Source organism: Papaver somniferum, unplaced genomic scaffold, assembly GCF_003573695.1.
Source record: "Papaver somniferum cultivar HN1 unplaced genomic scaffold, ASM357369v1 unplaced-scaffold_63, whole genome shotgun sequence".
Classification (NCBI taxonomy): Eukaryota; Viridiplantae; Streptophyta; class Magnoliopsida; order Ranunculales; family Papaveraceae; genus Papaver; species Papaver somniferum.
In genome coordinates this window covers 481,154-501,005 of record NW_020649082.1, presented here as the reverse complement: position 1 = coordinate 501,005, position 19,852 = coordinate 481,154, and positions in this window count along the sequence as shown.

Here is a 19,852-nt window from a genome sequence, read left to right as displayed (position 1 = left end):
TTATAACGAAGTGTTTAGACTTTTTTGAGTTAAAGTATAAAAATTCAATATTTTTATGAACTCTTTATTTTTGTATTGGCTTTTTTTCTTTCAATTTTATTCAAATAGATGGAATTTGTTAGAATTTGGATTAGTTCTGACTGGTCTTTCATCCTTCTTCTATTGTGAAATTTGACTTCTTTCATATTTTCTTGAATCAATGTACTTAGAAATGCAATTTTTACTAGACGTAATGCTTTGGAAATATTATTGTGATTACAATACATTTTTCTTACTTTTTCTGTTAAAGATGAGTTTATCTAGTTTACCATTTAGTCTCAGAAATAAATTTCGACTTATAACGAAGTGTGTAAACTTTTTTGAGTTGACGTTTATAAAATTCAAATTTTTATGAACTCTTTCTTTTTTGTTGGCTTTGTCTTTTTATTTGATTCAAGATAGATGAAATTTGTTAGGATTCGGATTAGTTATGCATGGTCTTTCATCCTTCTTCTATTGTGAAATTTGACTTCCTTCATATTTTCTTGAATCAACGTATATAGAAATGCAATTTTTCCTAGACGTTATGCCTTAGAACATATTATTTGTGACTACAATACATTTTTCAAGCTTTTTATGTTAAAGATGAGTTTATCTAGTTTACAATTTAGTTTCAGAAATCAATTTTAGACTTATAACGAAGTGTGTAGACTTTTTTGAATTAAGGTATATAAAATTCAACATTTTTATGAACTCTTTCTTTTTGTGTTGGCTTTGTCTTTCTATTTGATTCAAGATAGATGAAATTTGTAAGGATTTAGATTAGTTCTGCATGGTCTTTCATCCTTCTTCTAATGTGAAATTGGACTTCCTTCATATTTTCTTGAATCAACGTACATAGAAATGCAATTTTTGCTAGATGTATTGCCTTAGGTCATTTTAATTGTAATTACAATACATTTTTCAAAATTTTCTGTTACAAAAGAGTTTATCTAGTTTACAATTTAGTCTCATAAATCAATTTCTGACTTATAACGAAGTGTGTAGACTTTTTAGGTTAACGTATATAAAATTCAACTTGCATCTAAATGTAGTGTGTGTCAGATTGAGGAGGAGTCTCTCCAACATATTCTTTGGAGCTGTAATTTTGCGCGTCAAGCTTGGGAGTGGATTGAAGGTATTTTCAAAATTAAACCTAATTATGATATTATTACTTCTTACCAAAAGGAAAAAAATCATAGTGGTATTGTTAAGGATTTGTGGTTGGTAGTGAATTTGGTTGTGCGTTCAGAATTATGGTTCACTAGGAACAAAAAAGTGATGAAAGAAGAACCCTTGTTGGTCTTTATTTCAAAACGTGTTTTTAGTTTGATGCAAGATTATTCAGTTCGTATGAAGAGTTATATGCATATTCTATGGATGACTTGAGAATTCTGGAGGTTTTTTAGGGTTCGGCATAGAAAGGTGAAGTTTACTGATCCCAAGGAGTGTTTTTGGTTTCCTCCTAATGATAATGAATTGCTTTTGTGCACGGATGGCGCCTCAAAGGTAATCCGGGGTGGCGGGAGCTGGTGTTGTTGCAAGGAATGCAAATTGTGAAGTGGTAGGTGCAATGTGTATTGGTTTGGGAGTTACTTCTAATATTTGGCTGAATTGTATGGTATTATTGTGGGTATGGGTGGGCAGTTCAGTGGGGATATGCTTGCATTGTTATTAGATCAGATTCTACAAGTGTTGAAGGCTTTGGAAGAAATAACGTTCCTTGGTTTGCTAGGCAAAGATGGATGGAAGTTAAAGGTTTATATGGTTCAATTCGTTTTGAACATTCTTTTAGAGAGGCAAATTTTGCAGCTGATGCAATGGCAAAGCGTGGTTGTTTATTAGAGGATGGGGTTGTTTTCACTTTGAAGGTCGACCAGTTTTTGTAAGTTCTATTGAGTTTCCAAATGTAATTTATTATCGTTTTAAATAGGTTTTAGGAGTTTTTTAAGGGTTTCTATGATCCCTTTTCTCCTTCACCTATCTTGTAAATATCTTTTTTATCAATATATTTTCTTGACTTAGCAAAAAAATGTATATAAAATTCAACATTTTATGATCTCCTTATTTTTGTATTGGCTTTGTCTTTCAATTTGTTTCAATAGATGAAATTTGTTAGAATTTGGGTTAGTTCTGCTTGGTCCTTCATTCTTCTTCTGTTTGTGAAATTTGACTTCCTTCATATTTTCTTGAATAAACGTACATAGAAATGCAATTTTTACTAGACGTAATGCCTTAGAACATATTATTTGTGATTACAATACATTTTCAAACTTTTTCTGTTAAAGATGATTTATCTAGTTTACAATTTAGTTTTTAAAATCAATTTTAGACTTATAACGAAGTGTGTAGACTTTTTGAGTTAACGTATATAAAATTCACTTTTTATGAACTCTTTCTTTTGTTTGGCTTTGTTTTCTATTTGATTCAAGATAGATGAAATTGTAGGATTTGGATTAGTTCTGCATGGTCTTTCAACCTTCTTCTAGTGTGAAATTTGTCTTCCTTCATATTTCTTGAATCAACGTACATAGAAATGCAATTTTTACTAGAGTTATTGCCTTAGAACATTAATTATAATTACAATACATTTTTCAAATTTTTTCTGTTAAAGATGAGTTTATCTAGTTTACAATTTAGTCTCAGAAATCAACTTCCGACTTATAACGAAGTATGTATACTTTTTGGAGTTAACGTATAAAAAATTCAACATTTTTATGAACTATTAATTTTTGTATTGGCTTTGTCTTTCAGTTTGATTCAAATAGATGAAAATTTGTTAGAATTTGGGTTAGTTCTACATGGTCTTTCATCCTTCTTCTATTGTGAAATTTGCCTTCCTTAATATTTTCTTGAATCAACGTACATAGAAATGCAATTTTTACTAGACGTAACGCTTTGGAACATATTATTTGTGATTACAATACATTATTCAAACATTTTCTGTTAAAGATGAGTTTATCTAGTTTACGATTTAGTCTCTAAATAAATTTCCGACTTATAACAAAATGTGTAAACTTTTTTGAGTTAACGTATATAAAATTCAAATATTTTATGAACTTTCTTTTTTGTTGCTTTGTCTTTTTAGTTGATTCAAGATAGATGAAATTTGTTAGGATTTGGATTAGTTCTGCATGGTCTTTCATCCTTCTTCTATTGTGAAATTTGACTTCCTTCATATTTTCTTGAATCAACGTACATAGAAATGCAATTTTTACTAGACGTAATGCCTTCGAACATATTATTTGTGATTACAATACATTTTCAAACTTTTTCTGTTAAATATAAGTTTATCTAGGTTACAATTTAGTTTCAGAAATCAATTTCAGACATATAACGAAGTGTGTGTAGACTTTTTGAGTTAAAGTATATAAAATTCAACATTTTTATGATCTCTTTCTTTTTGTGTTGGCTTTGTATTTCTATTTGATTCAAGATAGATGAAATTTGTAAGGATTTAGATTAGTTCTGCATGGTCTTTCATCCTTGTTCTAATGTGAAATTTGACTTCCTTATTTTCTTGAATCAACGTACATAGAAATGCAATTTTTGCTAGATGTATTGCCTTAAGACGTTTTAATTGTAATTACAATACATTTTTCAAACTTTTTCTGTTAAAAATGAGTTTATCTAGTTTACAATTTAGTCTCAGAAATCAATTTCCGACTTATAACGAAGTGTGTAGACTTTTTTAGGTTAACGTATATAAAATTCAACGTTTTATGATCTCTTTTTTTTGTATTGGCTTTGTCTTTTAATTTGATTCAAATAGATGAAATTTGTTAGAATTTGGGTTAGTTCTGGCTGGTCCTTCATCCTTCTTCTATTGTGAAATTTGACTTCCTTATATTTTCTTGATAAACGTACATAGAAATGCTATTTTTACTAGACGTAATGCCTTAGAACATATTATTTGTGATTACAATACATTTTCAAACATTTTATGTTAAAGATGAGGTTATCTGTTTTAGAATTTAGTCTTAGAAATCAACTTCAGACTTATAACGAAGTGTTTAGACTTTTTTGAGTTAACGTATAAAAATTCATATTTTTATGAACTCTTTATTTTTGTATTGGATTTGTCTTTCAATTTGATTCAAATAAATGAACTGTTAGAATTTGGATTAGTTCTGACTGGTATTTCATCCTTCTTCTATCTTGAAATTTGACTTCTTTCATATTTTCTTGAATCAACGTACATAGAAATGCAATTTTTACTAGACATAATGCTTTGGAACATATTATTTGTGATTACAATACCTTTTTCATACTTTTTCTGTTAAAGATGAGTTTATCTAGTTTACGATTTAGTCTCAGAATCAATATCCGACTTATAACAAAGTGTGTAGACTTTTTCAGGTTAACGTATATAAAATTCAACATTTTTATGATCTCCTTATTTTGTATTGGCTTTGTCTTTCAATTCATAGAAATGCAATTTTTACTAGACGTAATGCCTTAGAACATATTATTTGTGTTTACAATACCTTTTCAACTTTTTCTGTTAAAGATAAGTTTATCTAGTTTACAATTTAGTTTCAGAAATCAATTTCAGACATATAACGAAGTGTGTAGACTTTTTTGAGTTAACGTATAAAATTCAACATTTTTATGATCTCTTTCTTTTTGTGTTGGCTTTGTATTTCTATTTGATTCAAGATAGATGAAATTTGTAAGGATTTAGATTAGTTCTGCATGGTCTTTCATCCTTGTTCTAATGTGAAATTTGACTTCCTTCATATTTTCTTGAATCAACGTATAGAAATGCAATTTTTGCTAGATGTATGCCTTAAGACGTTTTAATTGTAATTACAATACATTTTTCAACTTTTTCTGTTAAAATGAGTTTATCTAGTTTACAATTTAGTCAGAAATCAATTTCCGACTTATAACGAAGTGTGTAGACTTTTTTAGGTTAACGTATATAAAATTCAACGTTTTTATGATCTCTTTATTTTGTGTTGGCTTTGTCTTTTAATTTGATTCAAATAGATGAAATTTGTTAGAATTTGGGTTAGTTCTGGCTGGTCCTTCATCCTTCTTCTATTGTGAAATTTGACTTCCTTCATATTTTCTTGATAAACGTGCATAGAAATGCTATTTTTACTAGACGTAATGCCTTAGAACATATTATTTGTGATTACAATACATTTTCAAACATTTTATGTTAAAGATGAGGTTATCTGTTTTAGAATTTAGTCTTAGAAATCAACTTCAGACTTATAACGAAGTGTTTAGACTTTTTTGAGTTAACGTATAAAAAATTCAATATTTTTATGAACTCTTTATTTTTGTATTGGATTTGTCTTTCAATTTGATTCAATAAATGAAATGTTAGAATTTGGATTAGTTCTGACTGGTATTTCATCCTTCTTCTATTGTGAAATTTGACTTCTTTTATTTTCTTGAATCAACGTACATAGAAATGCAATTTTTACTAGACATAATGCTTTGGAACATATTATTTGTGATTACAATACATTTTTCATACTTTTTCTGTTAAAGATGAGTTTATCTAGTTTACGATTTAGTCTCAGAAATCAATATCCGACTTATAACAAAGTGTGTAGACTTTTTCAGGTTAACGTATATAAAATTCAACATTTTTATGATCTCCTTATTTTTGTATTGGCTTTGTCTTTCAATTCATAGAAATGCAATTTTTACTAGACGTAATGCCTTCGAACATATTATTTGTGATTACAATACATTTTCAAACTTTTTCTGTTAAATATAAGTTTATCTAGGTTACAATTTAGTTTCAGAAATCAATTTCAGACTTATAACGAAGTGTATAGACTTTTTTGAGTTAACGTATATAAAATTCAACATTTTTATGAACTCTTTCTTTTTGTGTTGGCTTTGTCTTTCTATTTTATTCAAGATAAATGAAATTTGTTAGGATTTGGATTAGTTCTGCTTGGTCTTTCATCCTTCTTCTATTGTGAAATTTGACTTCCTTCATATTTCTTGAATCAACGTACATAGAAATGCAATTTTTACTAGACGTAATGCCTTAGAACATATTATTTGTGTTTACAATACCTTTTCAAACTTTTTCTGTTAAAGATAAGTTTATCTAGTTTACAATTTAGTTTCAGAAATCAATTTCAGACATATAACGAAGTGTGTAGACTTTTTTGAGTTAACGTATATAAAATTCAACATTTTTATGATCTCTTTCTTTTTGTGTTGGCTTTGTATTTCTATTTGATTCAAGATAGATGAAATTTGTAAGGATTTAGATTAGTTCTGCATGGTCTTTCATCCTTGTTCTAATGTGAAATTTGACTTCCTTCATATTTTCTTGAATCAACGTACATAGAAATGCAATTTTTGCTAGATGTATTGCCTTAAGACGTTTTAATTGTAATTACAATACATTTTTCAAACTTTTTCTGTTAAAAATGAGTTTATCTAGTTTACAATTTAGTCTCAGAAATCAATTTCCGACTTATAACGAAGTGTGTAGACTTTTTTAGGTTAACGTATATAAAATTCAACGTTTTTATGATCTCTTTATTTTTGTATTGGCTTTGTCTTTTAATTTGATTCAAATAGATGAAATTTGTTAGAATTTGGGTTAGTTCTGGCTGGTCCTTCATCCTTCTTCTATTGTGAAATTTGACTTCCTTCATATTTTCTTGATAAACGTACATAGAAATGCTATTTTTACTAGACGTAATGCCTTAGAACATATTATTTGTGATTACAATACATTTTCAAACATTTTATGTTAAAGATGAGGTTATCTGTTTTAGAATTTAGTCTTAGAAATCAACTTCAGACTTATAACGAAGTGTTTAGACTTTTTTGAGTTAACGTATAAAAAATTCAATATTTTATGAACTCTTTATTTTTGTATTGGATTTGTCTTTCAATTTGATTCAAATAAATGAACTGTTAGAATTTGGATTAGTTCTGACTGGTATTTCATCCTTCTTCTATTGTGAAATTTGACTTCTTTCATATTTTCTTGAATCAACGTACATAGAAATGCAATTTTTACTAGACATAATGCTTTGGAACATATTATTTGTGATTACAATACATTTTTCATACTTTTTCTGTTAAAGATGAGTTTATCTAGTTTACGATTTAGTCTCAGAAATCAATATCCGACTTATAACAAAGTGTGTAGACTTTTTCAGGTTAACGTATATAAAATTCAACATTTTTATGATCTCCTTATTTTGTATTGGCTTTGTCTTTCAATTCATAGAAATGCAATTTTTACTAGACGTAATGCCTTAGAACATATTATTTGTGATTACAATACATTTTCAAACATTTTATTTTAAAGATGAATTAATCGAGTTTACAATTTAGTTTCAGAAATCAATTTCAGACTTATAACGAAGTGTATAGACTTTTTTGAGTTAACGTATATAAAATTCAACATTTTTATGAACTCTTTCTTTTTGTGTTGGCTTTGTCTTTCTATTTTATTCAAGATAGATGAAATTTGTTAGGATTTGGATTAGTTCTGCTTGGTCTTTCATCCTTCTTCTATTGTGAAATTTGACTTCCTTCATATTTCTTGAATCAACGTACATAGAAATGCAATTTTTACTAGACGTAATGCCTTAGAACATATTATTTGTGTTTACAATACCTTTTCAAACTTTTTCTGTTAAAGATAAGTTTATCTAGTTTACAATTTAGTTTCAGAAATCAATTTCAGACATATAACGAAGTGTGTAGACTTTTTTGAGTTAACGTATATAAAATTCAACATTTTTATGATCTCTTTCTTTTTGTGTTGGCTTTGTATTTCTATTTGATTCAAGATAGATGAAATTTGTAAGGATTTAGATTAGTTCTGCATGGTCTTTCATCCTTGTTCTAATGTGAAATTTGACTTCCTTCATATTTTCTTGAATCAACGTACATAGAAATGCAATTTTTGCTAGATGTATTGCCTTAAGACGTTTTAATTGTAATTACAATACATTTTTCAAACTTTTTCTGTTAAAAATGAGTTTATCTAGTTTACAATTTAGTCTCAGAAATCAATTTCCGACTTATAACGAAGTGTGTAGACTTTTTTAGGTTAACGTATATAAAATTCAACGTTTTTATGATCTCTTTATTTTGTATTGGCTTTGTCTTTTAATTTGATTCAAATAGATGAAATTTGTTAGAATTTGGGTTAGTTCTGGCTGGTCCTTCATCCTTCTTCTATTGTGAAATTTGACTTCCTTCATATTTTCTTGAATAAACGTGCATAGAAGCTATTTTTACTAGACGTAATGCCTTAGAACATATTATTTGTGATTACAATACATTTTCAAACATTTTATGTTAAAGATGAGGTTATCTGTTTTAGAATTTAGTCTTAGAAATCAACTTCAGACTTATAACGAAGTGTTTAGACTTTTTTGAGTTAACGTATAAAAAATTCAATATTTTTATGAACTCTTTATTTTTGTATTGGATTTGTCTTTCAATTTGATTCAAATAAATGAACTGTTAGAATTTGGATTAGTTCTGACTGGTATTTCATCCTTCTTCTATTGTGAAATTTGACTTCTTTCATATTTTCTTGAATCAACGTACATAGAAATGCAATTTTTACTAGACATAATGCTTTGGAACATATTATTTGTGATTACAATACATTTTTCATACTTTTTCTGTTAAAGATGAGTTTATCTAGTTTACGATTTAGTCTCAGAAATCAATATCCGACTTATAACAAAGTGTGTAGACTTTTTCAGGTTAACGTATATAAAATTCAACATTTTTATGATCTCCTTATTTTTGTATTGGCTTTGTCTTTCAATTCATAGAAATGCAATTTTTACTAGACGTAATGCCTTAGAACATATTATTTGTGATTACAATACATTTTCAAACATTTTATTTTAAAGATGAATTAATCGAGTTTACAATTTAGTTTCAGAAATCAATTTCAGACTTATAACGAAGTGTATAGACTTTTTTGAGTTAACGTATATAAAATTCAACATTTTTATGAACTCTTTCTTTTTGTGTTGGCTTTGTCTTTCTATTTTATTCAAGATAGATGAAATTTGTTAGGATTTGGATTAGTTCTGCTTGGTCTTTCATCCTTCTTCTATTGTGAAATTTGACTTCCTTCATATTTCTTGAATCAACGTACATAGAAATGCAATTTTTACTAGACGTAATGCCTTAGAACATATTATTTGTGTTTACAATACCTTTTCAAACTTTTTCTGTTAAAGATAAGTTTATCTAGTTTACAATTTAGTTTCAGAAATCAATTTCAGACATATAACGAAGTGTGTAGACTTTTTTGAGTTAACGTATATAAAATTCAACATTTTTATGATCTCTTTCTTTTTGTGTTGGCTTTGTATTTCTATTTGATTCAAGATAGATGAAATTTGTAAGGATTTAGATTAGTTCTGCATGGTCTTTCATCCTTGTTCTAATGTGAAATTTGACTTCCTTCATATTTTCTTGAATCAACGTACATAGAAATGCAATTTTTGCTAGATGTATTGCCTTAAGACGTTTTAATTGTAATTACAATACATTTTTCAAACTTTTTCTGTTAAAAATGAGTTTATCTAGTTTACAATTTAGTCTCAGAAATCAATTTCCGACTTATAACGAAGTGTGTAGACTTTTTTAGGTTAACGTATATAAAATTCAACGTTTTTATGATCTCTTTATTTTTGTATTGGCTTTGTCTTTTAATTTGATTCAAATAGATGAAATTTGTTAGAATTTGGGTTAGTTCTGGCTGGTCCTTCATCCTTCTTCTATTGTGAAATTTGACTTCCTTCATATTTTCTTGAATAAACGTGCATAGAAATGCAATTTTTACTAGACGTAATGCCTTAGAACATATTATTTGTGATTACAATACATTTTCAAACATTTTATGTTAAAGATGAGTTTATCTATTTTACAATTTAGTCTCAGAAATCAACTTCAGACTTATAACGAAGTGTTTAGACTTTTTTGAGTTAAAGTATAAAAAATTCAATATTTTTATGAACTCTTTATTTTTGTATTGGCTTTTTTTCTTTCAATTTTATTCAAATAGATGGAATTTGTTAGAATTTGGATTAGTTCTGACTGGTCTTTCATCCTTCTTCTATTGTGAAATTTGACTTCTTTCATATTTTCTTGAATCAATGTACTTAGAAATGCAATTTTTACTAGACGTAATGCTTTGGAACATATTATTTGTGATTACAATACATTTTTCTTACTTTTTCTGTTAAAGATGAGTTTATCTAGTTTACCATTTAGTCTCAGAAATAAATTTTCGACTTATAACGAAGTGTGTAAACTTTTTTGAGTTGACGTTTATAAAATTCAAATTTTTTATGAACTCTTTCTTTTTTTGTTGGCTTTGTCTTTTTATTTGATTCAAGATAGATGAAATTTGTTAGGATTCGGATTAGTTATGCATGGTCTTTCATCCTTCTTCTATTGTGAAATTTGACTTCCTTCATATTTTCTTGAATCAACGTATATAGAAATGCAATTTTTCCTAGACGTTATGCCTTAGAACATATTATTTGTGACTACAATACATTTTTCAAGCTTTTTATGTTAAAGATGAGTTTATCTAGTTTACAATTTAGTTTCAGAAATCAATTTTAGACTTATAACGAAGTGTGTAGACTTTTTTGAATTAAGGTATATAAAATTCAACATTTTTATGAACTCTTTCTTTTTGTGTTGGCTTTGTCTTTCTATTTGATTCAAGATAGATGAAATTTGTAAGGATTTAGATTAGTTCTGCATGGTCTTTCATCCTTCTTCTAATGTGAAATTGGACTTCCTTCATATTTTCTTGAATCAACGTACATAGAAATGCAATTTTTGCTAGATGTATTGCCTTAGGTCATTTTAATTGTAATTACAATACATTTTTCAAAATTTTCTGTTACAAAAGAGTTTATCTAGTTTACAATTTAGTCTCATAAATCAATTTCTGACTTATAACGAAGTGTGTAGACTTTTTTAGGTTAACGTATATAAAATTCAACTTGCATCTAAATGTAGTGTGTGTCAGATTGAGGAGGAGTCTCTCCAACATATTCTTTGGAGCTGTAATTTTGCGCGTCAAGCTTGGGAGTGGATTGAAGGTATTTTCAAAATTAAACCTAATTATGATATTATTACTTCTTACCAAAAGGAAAAAAATCATAGTGGTATTGTTAAGGATTTGTGGTTGGTAGTGAATTTGGTTGTGCGTTCAGAATTATGGTTCACTAGGAACAAAAAAGTGTATGAAAAGAAGAACCCTTGTTGGTCTTTATTTCAAAAACGTGTTTTTAGTTTGATGCAAGATTATTCAGTTCGTATGAAGAGTTATATGCATAATTCTATGGATGACTTGAGAATTCTGGAGTTTTTTAGGGTTCGGCATAGAAAGGTGAAGTTTACTGATCCCAAGGAGTGTTTTTGGTTTCCTCCTAATGATAATGAATTTCTTTTGTGCACGGATGGCGCCTCAAGAGTTAATCCAGGGGTGGCGGGAGCTGGTGTTGTTGCAAGGAATGCAAATTGTGAAGTGGTAGGTGCAATGTGTATTGGTTTGGGAGTTACTTCTAATTATTTGGCTGAATTGTATGGTATTATTGTGGCTATGGAGTGGGCAGTTCAGTGGGGATATGCTTGCATTGTTATTAGATCAGATTCTACAAGTGTGTTGAAGGCTTTGGAAGAAGATAACGTTCCTTGGTTTGCTAGGCAAAGATGGATGGAAGTTAAAGGTTTATATGGTTCAATTCGTTTTGAACATTCTTTTAGAGAGGCAAATTTTGCAGCTGATGCAATGGCAAAGCGTGGTTGTTTATTAGAGGATGGGGTTTGTTTTCACTTTGAAGGTCGACCAGTTTTTGTAAGTTCTATTGAGTTTCCAAATGTAATTTATTATCGTTTTAAATAGGTTTTAGGAGTTTTTTAAGGGTTTCTATGATCCCTTTTCTCCTTCACCTATCTTGTAAATATCTTTTTTATCAATATATTTTCTTGACTTAGCAAAAAAAATAAGTATATAAAATTCAACATTTTTATGATCTCCTTATTTTTGTATTGGCTTTGTCTTTCAATTTGTTTCAAATAGATGAAATTTGTTAGAATTTGGGTTAGTTCTGGCTGGTCCTTCATTCTTCTTCTGTTGTGAAATTTGACTTCCTTCATATTTTCTTGAATAAACGTACATAGAAATGCAATTTTTACTAGACGTAATGCCTTAGAACATATTATTTGTGATTACAATACATTTTCAAACTTTTTCTGTTAAAGATGAATTTATCTAGTTTACAATTTAGTTTTTAAAAAATCAATTTTAGACTTATAACGAAGTGTGTAGACTTTTTTGAGTTAACGTATATAAAATTCATCATTTTTATGAACTCTTTCTTTTTGCGTTGGCTTTGTCTTTCTATTTGATTCAAGATAGATGAAATTTGTTAGGATTTGGATTAGTTCTGCATGGTCTTTCAACCTTCTTCTAGTGTGAAATTTGTCTTCCTTCATATTTCTTGAATCAACGTACATAGAAATGCAATTTTTACTAGAGTTATTGCCTTAGAACATATTAATTATAATTACAATACATTTTTCAAATTTTTTCTGTTAAAGATGAGTTTATCTAGTTTACAATTTAGTCTCAGAAATCAACTTCCGACTTATAACGAAGTATGTATACTTTTTGGAGTTAACGTATAAAAAATTCAACATTTTTATGAACTATTAATTTTTGTATTGGCTTTGTCTTTCAGTTTGATTCAAATAGATGAAAATTTGTTAGAATTTGGGTTAGTTCTACATGGTCTTTCATCCTTCTTCTATTGTGAAATTTGCCTTCCTTAATATTTTCTTGAATCAACGTACATAGAAATGCAATTTTTACTAGACGTAACGCTTTGGAACATATTATTTGTGATTACAATACATTATTCAAACATTTTCTGTTAAAGATGAGTTTATCTAGTTTACGATTTAGTCTCTAAAATAAATTTCCGACTTATAACAAAATGTGTAAACTTTTTTGAGTTAACGTATATAAAATTCAAATATTTTATGAACTCTTTCTTTTTTTGTTGCCTTTGTCTTTTTAGTTGATTCAAGATAGATGAAATTTGTTAGGATTTGGATTAGTTCTGCATGGTCTTTCATCCTTCTTCTATTGTGAAATTTGACTTCCTTCATATTTTCTTGAATCAACGTACATAGAAATGCAATTTTTACTAGACGTAATGCCTTCGAACATATTATTTGTGATTACAATACATTTTCAAACTTTTTCTGTTAAATATAAGTTTATCTAGGTTACAATTTAGTTTCAGAAATCAATTTCAGACATATAACGAAGTGTGTAGACTTTTTTGAGTTAAAGTATATAAAATTCAACATTTTTATGATCTCTTTCTTTTTGTGTTGGCTTTGTCTTTCTATTTGATTCAAGATAGATGAAATTTGTAAGGATTTAGATTAGTTCTGCATGGTTTTTCATCCTTCTTCTAATGTGAAATTTGACTTCCTTCATATTTTCTTGAATCAACATACATAGAGATGCAATTTTTGCTAGATGTATTGCCTTAGAATATATTATTTGTGATTACAATACATTTTTCAAACTTTTTATGTTAAAGATGAGTTTATCTAGTTTAAAATTTAGTTTCAGAAATCAATTTCAGACACATAACGAAGTGTGTAGACTTTTTTGAGTTAACGTATATAAAATTCAACATTTTTATGAACTCTTTCTTTTTGTGTTGGCTTTCTCTTTCTATTTGATTCAAGATAGATGAAATTTGTTAGGATTTGGATTAGTTCTACATGGTCTTTCATCCTTCTTCTAGTGTGAAATTTGACTTCCTTCATATTTCTTGAATCAACGTACATAGAAATGCAATTTTTACTAGAGCTATTGTCTTAGAACATATTAATTGTAATTACAATACATTTTTCAAACTTTTTCTGTTAAAAATGAGTTTATCTAGTTTACAATTTAGTCTCAAAAATCAACTTCCGACTTATAACGAAGTGTGTAGACATTTTTGAGTTAACGTATAAAAAATTCAACATTTTTATGATCTCTTTATATTTGTATTGGCTTTGTCTTTCAATTTGATTCAAATAGATGAAATTTGTTAGAAATTGGATTAGTTCTGGATGGTCTTTCATCCTTCTTCTATTGTGAAATTTGACTTCCTTCATATTTTCTTGAATCAACGTACATAGAAATGCAAGTTTTACTAGATGTAATTCCTTAGAACATATTATTTGTGATTACAATACATTTTTCAAACTTTTTCTGTTAAAGATGAGTCTATCTAGTTTAAAATTTAGTTTCATAAATCAATTTCAGACACATAACGAAGTGTGTAGACTTTTTGAGTTAACGTATATAAAATTCAACATTTTTATGAACTATTTCTTTTTGTCTTGGCTTTGTCTTTCTATTTGATTCAAGATAGATGAAATTTGTCAGGATTTGGATTAGTTCCACATGGTCATTCATCCTTCTTCTATTGTGAAATTTGCCTTCCTTAATATTTTCTTGAATCAACGAACATAGAAAAGCAATTTTTACTAGACGTAATGCTTTAGAACATATTCATTGTGATTACAATACATTTTTCAAACTAGTTCTGTTAAAGATGAGTTTATCTAGTTTACGATTTAGTCTCAGAAATAAATTTCCGACTTATAAAGAAGTGTGTAAACTTTTTTGAGTTAACGTTTATAAAATTCAAAATTTTTATGAACTCTTTCTTTTTTTGATGGCTTTGTCTTTTTATTTGATTCAAGATAGATGAAATTTGTTAGGATTTGGATTAGTTATGCATGGTCTATCATCCTTCTTCTATTGTGAAATTTGACTTCCTTCATATTTTCCTGAATCAACGTACATAGAAATGCAATTTTTACCAGACGTAATGCCTTAGAACATATTATTTGTGATTACAGTACATTTCAAACTTTTTTTGTTAAAGATGAGTTTATCTAGTTTACAAGTTAGTTTCAGAAATCAATTTCAGACATAAAAACGAAGTGTGTATACTTTTTTGAGTTAACGTATATAAAATTCAACATTCTTATGATCTCTTTCTTTTTGTGTTGGCTTTGTCTTTCTATTTGATTCAAGATAGATGAAATTTGTAAGGATTTAGATTAGTTCTGCATGGTCTTTCATCCTTCTTTTAATGTGAAATTTGACTTCCTTCGTATTTTCTTGAATCAACGTACATAGAAATGCAATTTTTGCTAGATGTATTGCCTTAGGAAATTTTAATTGTAATTACAATACATTTTTCAAACTTTTTCTGTTAAAAATGAGTTTATCTAGTTTACAATTTAGTCTTAGAAATCAATTTCCGACTTATAACGAAGTGTGTAGACTTTTTAGGTTAAGTTATATAAAATTCAATATTTTTATGATCTCTTTACTTTTGTATTGGCTTTGTCTTTCAATTTGATTCAAAAAGATGAAATTTGTTAGAATTTGGGTTAGTTCTGGCTGGTCCTTCATCCTTCTTGTATTGTGAAATTTGACTTCCTTCATATTTTCTTGAATAAACGTACTTAGAAATGCAATTTTTACTACACGTAATGCCTTAGAACATATTATTTGTGATTACAATACATTTTCAAACTTTTTCTGTTAAAGACGAATTTATTTAGTTTACAATTTAGTTTTAAAAATCAATTTCAGACTTATAACGAAGTGTGTAGACTTTTTTGAGTTAACGTATATAAAATTCAACATTTTTATGAACTCTTTCTTTTTGTGCTGGCTTTGTCTTTCTATTTGATTCCAGATAGATGAAATTTGTTAGGATTTGGATTAGTTTTACATGGTCTTTCATCCTTCTTCTAGTGGGAAATTTGACTTCCTTCATATTTCTTGAATCAACGTACATAGAAATGCAATTTTTACTAGAGCTGTTGCCTTAGAACATATTAATTGTAATTACAATACATTTTTCAAACTTTTTCTGTTAAAATTGAGCTTATCTAATTTACAATTTAGTTTCAGAAATTAACTTCCGACTTATAACGAAATGTGTAGACATTTTTGAGTTAACGTATAAAAAATTCAACATTTTTATTAACTCTTTATTTTTGTATTGGCTTTGTCTTTCAATTTGAATCAAATAGATGAAATTTGTTAGAATTTTGATTAGTTCTGGATGGTCTTTCATCCTTCTTCTATTATGAAATTTGACTTCCTACATATTTTCTTGAATCAACGTACATAGAAATGCAAATTTTACTAGATGTAATTCCTTAGAACATATTATTTGTGATTACAATACATTTTCAAACTTTTTCTGTTAAAGATGAGTTTATCTAGTTTAAAATTTAGTTTCAGAAATCAATTTCAGACATTTAAAGAAGTGTTTAGACTTTTTTGAGTTAACGTATATAAAATTCAACATTTTTATGAACTATTTCTTTTTGTGTTGGCGTTGTCTTTCTATTTGATTCAAGATAGATGAAATTTGTTAGGATTTGGATTAGTTCCACATTGTCATTCGTCCTTCTTCTATTGTGAAATTTGCCTTCCTTAATATTTTCTTGAATCAACGTACATAGAAATGCAATTTTTACTAGACGTAATGCTTTTAAACATATTATTTGTGATTACAATACATTTTTCAAACTAGTTATGTTAAAGATGAGTTTATCTAGTTTACGATTTAGTCCCAGAAATAAATTTCCGACTTATTAAGAAGTGTGTAAACTTTTTTGAGTTAACGTATATAAAATTCAAAATTTTTATGAACTCTTTCTTTTTTTGATGGCTTTGTCTTTTATTTGATTCAAGATAGATGAAATTTGTTAGGATTTGGATTAGTTATGCATGGCCTTTCATCCTTCTTCTATTGTGAAATTTGACTTCCTTCATATTTTCTTGAATCAACGTACATAGAAATGCAATTTTTACTAGACGTAATGCCTTAGAACATATTATTTGTGATTACAATACATTTTCAAACTTTTTCTGTTAAAAATGAGTTTATCTAGTTTACAATTTCGTCTCAGAAATCAACTTCCGACTTATAACGAAGTGTGTAGACATTTTTGAGTTAACGTATAAAAAATTCAACATTTTTATTAACTCTTTATTTTTGTATTGGCTTTGTCTTTCAATTTGATTCAAATAGATGAAATTTGTTAGAATTTGGATTAGTTCTGGCTGGTCTTTCATCCTTCTTCTATTGTAAAATTTGACTTCCTTCATATTTTCTTGAATCAACGTACATAGAAATCCAATTTTTACTAGATGTAATTCCTTAGAACATATTATTTGTGATTACAATACATTTTTCAAACTTTTTCTGTTAAAGATGAGTTTATCTAGTTTAAAATTTAGTTTCTAAAATCAATTTCCGACTGATAACGAAGTGTGTAGTTTTTTTTGCTAAGTCAAGAAAATATATTGATAAAAAAGATATTTACAAGATAGGTGAAGGAGAAAAGGGATCAGAGAAACCCCTAAAAAACTCCTAAAACCTATTTAAAACGATAATAAATTACATTTGGAAACTCAATAGAACTTAAAAAAACTGGTCGACTTTCAAAGTGAAAACCAACCCCATCTTCAAAGTGATAACGAAGTGTGTAGACTTTTTTGAGTTAACGTATATAAAATTCATCATTTTTATGAACTCTTTCTTTTTGTGTTAGCTTTGTCTTTCTATTTGATTCAAGATAAATGAAATTTGTTAGGATTTGGATTAGTTCTACATGGTCTTTCATCCTTCTTCTAGTGTGAAATTTGACTTCCTTCATATTTCTTGAATCAACGTACATAGAAATGCAATTTTTACTAGAGCTATTACCTTAGAACATATTAATTGTCATTACAATACATTTTTCAAACTTTTTCTGATAAAAATGAGTTTATCTAGTTTACAATTTAGTCTCAGAAATCAACTTCCGACTTATAGCGAAGTGTGTAGACATTTTTGAGTTAACGTATAAAAAATTCAACATTTTTATTAACTCTTTATTTTTTCATTGGCTTTGTCTTTCAATTTGATTCAAATAGATGAAATTTGTTAGAATTTGGATTATTTCTGGCTGGTCTTTCATCCTTCTTCTATTGTGAAATTTGCCTTCCTTAATATTTTCTTTAATCAACGTACATAGAAATGCAATTTTTACTTGACGTAATGCTTTAGAACATATTATTTGTGATTACAATACATTTTTCAAACTATTTCTGTTAAAGATGAGTTTATCTAGTTTACGACTTAGTCTCAGAAATAAATTAACGACTTATAAAGAAGTGTGTAAACTTTTTTGAGTTAACGTTTGTAAAATTCAAAATTTTTATGAACGCTTTCTTTTTTTGATGGCTTTGTCTTTTTATTTGATTCAAGATAGATGCAATTTGTTAGGATTTGGATTAGTTATGCATGGTTTTTCATCCTTCTTCTATTGTGAAATTTGACTTCCTTCATATTTTCTTGAATCAACGTACATAGAAATGCAATTTTTACTAGATGTAATTCCTTAGAACATATTATTTGTGATTACAATAAATTTTTCAAACATTTTCTGTTAAAGATGAGTTTATCTAGTTTAAAATTTAGTTTCAGAAATCAATTTCCGACTAATAACGAAGTGTGTAGTTTTTTTTGCTAAGTCAAGAAAATATATTGATAAAAAAAGATATTTACAAGATAGGTGAAGGAGAAAAGGGATCAGAGAAACCCCTAAAAAACTCCTAAAACCTATTTAAAACGATAATAAATTACATTTGGAAACTCAATAGAACTTAAAAAAACTGGTCGACCTTCAAAGTGAAAACCAACCCCATCTTCAAAGTGATAACGAAGTGTGTAGACTTTTTTGAGTTAACGTATATAAAATTCATCATTTTTATGAACTCTTTCTTTTTGTGTTAGCTTTGTCTTTCTATTTGATTCAAGATAGATGAAATTTGTTAAGATTTGGATTAGTTCTACATGGTCTTTCATCCTTCTTCTAGTGTGAAATTTGACTTCCTTCATATTTCTTGAATCAACGTACATAGAAATGCAATTTTTACTAGAGCTATTGCCTTAGAACATATTAATTGTCATTACAATACATTTTTCAAACTTTTTCTGATAAAAATGAGTTTATCTAGTTTACAATTTAGTCTCAAAAATCAACTTCCGACTTATAACGAAGTGTGTAGACATTTTTGAGTTAACGTATAAAAAATTCAACATTTTTATTAACTCTTTATTTTTTCATTGGCTTTGTCTTTCAATTTGATTCAAATAGATGAAATTTGTTAGAATTTGGATTATTTCTGGCTGGTCTTTCATCCTTCTTCTATTGTGAAATTTGCCTTCCTTAATATTTTCTTGAATCAACGTACATAGAAATGCAATTTTTACTTGACGTAATGCTTTAGAACATATTATTTGTGATTACAATACATTTTTCAAACTATTTCTGTTAAAGATGAGTTTATCTAGTTTACGACTTAGTCTCAGAAATAAATTAACGACTTATAAAGAAGTGTGTAAACATTTTTGAGTTAACGTTTATAAAATTCAAAATTTTTATGAACTCTTTCTTTTTTTGATGGCTTTGTCTTTTTATTAGATTCAAGATAGATGCAATTTGTTAGGATTTGGATTAGTTATGCATGGTCTTTCATCCTTCTTCTATTGTGAAATTTGACTTCTTTCATATTTTCTTGAATCAACGTACATAGAAATGCAATTTTTACTAGACGTAATGCCTTAGAACATATTATTTGTGATTACAATATATTTTCAAACTTTTTCAGTTAAAAATGATTTTATCTAGTTTACAATTTAGTCTCAAAAATCAACTTCCGACTTATAACGAAGTGTGTAGACAT